Below are 4,146 nucleotides of genomic sequence, written 5' to 3' on the forward strand. Positions count from 1 at the left end.
CATCCGAGAGATATTTTCAGTAACTTGCAAAATGAATGATGCTTACATAGGCACGCACACATATGCACAAATCAACTTTGTTCTGATCAGATGGATACTTTCAGTAAAAGTTGTCTTCATTGTTCATTTAAAGTCTTGCAGGGAAAGACCAGGCTGACAAAGTGCTCCACTGCAACAACTAATGAATGCATCTGCACTGATTGCCTTGCCTGTACTTTCTCTTGGCTATCTGAAGTATGCAGAGCATGTAGGATGGAAACAAGAGAGCCATTCTTCTTTGTTTCAAGAGATTCATTGGAAGAAGCAGAGAGCAAAGCGCCCTTCAGGGCGGATCTCTACACCCACCCCACACAGGCAGAAGAGGGGACTGAGTTCAGGGTCAATCTGTCAAAGATGTGCTATTGTTTCACAGCCAAGTCACTCAGAATGGCTTCATACCCATTCAATCTGATAATGGGTATAAACCATTGACTGTATATGTATAAACCAAGTGACTACAGAATCATGGTCATAATCTCTCGACTCAAGTTCCTACTCTTCATAGACCCTTTTCACAGGGGGCATTTTGTGTCGAAAATGCAGGATAAACACAGGTGCAAGCACAACACTAATGAGGGTTTCCACCTTCCAATCAGGGAAGATGGAAACCCTCGTTAGTCTTTTGCTTGCACCTGTGTTTATCCTGCCTTTTTGACACAAAATGGCTCCCGTGAAAAGGGTCCATTGCAACATCCCTTGACTGCAGCGACTGTCCATCTTTCAAACATTGCTAAAGGATATGTATATTGAGGGCGGGAAATTAAATTATCTTTTAGATGAGGAAATTGTAACTGATTTACAATTAAGGCTGGGCGATAATTCAATATTATAGTTTATCCTCTTTCAGTGGAATCATATTGTGATGATATGAAGATATTTTAATATCGTGAGATATATTTCTGCCTAAATTGATGACCGTTACTGGTCATCAATATCTTCATCTTCAATTTTACACACACAAAAAAAAATCCCATAAAACGAGATTTGAATATTTTTGTTTTTTTTGACAGCGTGCAACATTACCAGTCGGTTCAATGAGATGAACATTCATTTGATTATTTAATGTGATTTTGCATACACGAAGCATTGTGATATATATTGATATTGAGAAGAATCTGTGTGATTATCTTGATACTGATTTCAAACATATCGCCCAGCCCTACTTGCAATGCTGAGCGCAGAGTCCTGAATGAGGCAGGCCAGGGAAGCAACTCTGTTATGTTCATATGTTTAATTCCAGGTTGACAATTATACATTTCATGAGCAATCGAGAAGAATTAAAATACATCCAGTACGAAAACATTCTTTATGCATTCACTCGGTGTGCATCAGATAGCTACGCATATAATACTTCTTCAAGTCATTCTCTTTTCTCATTGCTTTAAGGTTGTGGCGCTGAATCCAGCTCCCACTATAAAGGCATTCTCAAAATGTGGGTATTTGTATTGAAAATGAGGTAAGACTATTTGGATAGTCCGCCTACAGAGTCTACTGACTATTTGTAACATTTCAACAGCGTATTAGTTGAAATAAACAAATAAAGGCTTCAGACAAGAGTTGTCTGAAGAAGAGCGTCAGCTCGAAACTAACACCTGGAAAGAATAAAACAAAAGCAAAGGCGAGCTACAGTGTGCAACCTTTATTTGTTTATTTCACTGCAGTTTCTATTAGGTCCAGCACCTGCCTTTCAAACTGGTTGGGATGGGCGTTTCTTTTTTCACTGTTATAACAGCGTATTAGTTGACATTAAACAATCGTTTGTCTTTGTCTGTCGATGTTGATTTAACAGCTTATTAGTTGAAATTCAACAGACATACTGTATATTCTGTTTGCTTCCCATTTCACACAACTGGACCGAGTGTAATATACTGTATCCATGTTCATGAATTGTCACAATATAATCTATAAATAACTAGTGGACCCGTGGGTAATTAGGGCACTTAATCAGCCCTAATTGCATAATTCAAAAATCTGCCTCCATTAGGTCACTCTCTCTGCACTCCGTATGCTCGTCTTTACACTTCCTGAAAGTTTCAGCCTGATCGCACGTAGAACGGGATTGCTGTGGCCGAACAAAATTCTGCTCGCTCGCACACACGCACACGCACACGCACACGCACACACACACACACACACACACACACACACACACACACACACAAACTTCTCATTCTTATTACAGGATCTGTTAAACAGTTGAATGGCAACTAATAAGCTGTTGAAATGTTACCAATACTCTGTAGAATCTGTATAGGCAGATTACCTAAATAGCCTATAAGAAAAGTCTGTAATGCAAGGAAGCTCCCCATCACCTAACTACCTAGTCTCGACGCCAGACCCATGAGAGTTCTTACGCTGATACACTACGTTACTGCATGCTGCAGAGCTCTCTCTGGGTCTGATACACTACGTTACTGCATGCTGCAGATCTCTCTCTGGGTCTGGGACACTTTCCCCCAGCCGGCTGGTTATGGGAGGGAACCGTTCACTTGGCCAGTCATATGGCCAGTGATGGATTCAGTCCTCTCCAATCAGTAACGACTTTGCGATCAGACGACACGGGAGGCGCAGCCCATTTTTCGAACCGCTCTCTCATCGGCGCTACGACCTGTCACTCATTCAATTTCAAACCGCCTTCAAAAACCAGCAGTGGCTGTTAACTGGCACAGACTCACTTATGTATTATGCGGAGAGCAGCGATTCAACATAATATTTGAGTCTGGGGAGAGACTACTAACTACCTAACTAGATACCTGGTTAATTAGGTACCTCATTTTAATATAGGTGACTGAAAAATAACGTCCTCATGCTTGAAGGTAGCATCGCACGCGACAGGTGCTGTTTCCATTGAATAGACTTTTTCTGACCAAGCTTGATCGAGTTGAATCCCAAAGCATTTGGCAATAAATTAGTATAAAACGGCATGGCTGATGGCTGTTCTCTCTAACTTTAAATTATAATCCAGACAGGTCTGAGGCTTCACAGGCTAATGTTTCGTTAGCTGTTTTTACGCTTTTAATTTAAAGGTGGAAAAGTGTGAAGTGATAGAATTGACAGACCAGTGTCAAGTCAAAATTCTATCACTTCACACGCACCATTTCCCTTTTCCGCTTCAAATTAAAAGCCTAAAACCCAGCTAACGAAATGTTACATATTCACCAAATGTGAATTTAAGTAATGACAGCTTATCATTTAATAAAGCACCATAAAACGAACTCCACTTACACGTGAAGATGAATGCAGCGTCTGCCATGCTGCTATCCTCCTGGCTGTGTAGTCCTGCTTTGGGGCAGGCGGCCGCAGAGCCAGTTTCCTAGTTAGCAACCTAGCCGCTGGTGTCCAGATTAGAGTCAGGTAGGATGCTTCTTACTATCCATCAAAAGTGACTTTCCTGACATTGTACAAACAACTGACCGCACTAAAATGAAATAGTGGTTCACGTTATTGACTATTCTAAAATAAAAATGAAAAGAAAGTGACAACGTTTGTTGTTGTAGCAAAAGAAAACTCTCTAGCAGGAAGCATTTGGGCACCACCATTGAGCGGAGGTTTGTGGGGTAGCTTCGTTCTTCTTTGTCGATTGGAAGGGTCTCAAGGTATTATGAGATATCTTAACCCACCAAAGGTACCTGAGGATTCTACTTCAGGTCCCTAGGTGGCATAGTGCCAGTCACTTGTTTGTAACGTGTGGAATCCACACATGTGAGGCTCTCTTAAGGCATTCTATGTATGGATTCATGTCCATACATACATGGGAAGAGTTGTCTTTGGTTCTCTTCCAGGCTGCGTAAACACTGGAGTCAGCCTCTATTTATGATCTTATGTTTGTTGTTGTTTCTCTCTTATTTTTTTTTTAACTGTATAATTTGTTGCGTGATGTTGATAATATGTATGTACTCTATGGACCCCCTGTGTGTCTGGAATAAAGATTGAAAAAAAATACCATTATGGTTCCTAGAAAATGTGCCAAAAATAGGTACCTAGAAAGGTTGCAAATTCGGTGACCTTCTGTAGCAAACTGGCTTCAGACAGCCTAATTACAACTTCCTACCTAGAAATACCACCTATATAGGCAGCTTCCTTGAGTTACAGACAGGCCTGCAAACG

The sequence above is a fragment of the Poromitra crassiceps genome (genome assembly GCF_964638095.1).
Source record: "Poromitra crassiceps genome assembly, chromosome: 12".
Taxonomy (NCBI): Eukaryota; Metazoa; Chordata; class Actinopteri; order Beryciformes; family Melamphaidae; genus Poromitra; species Poromitra crassiceps.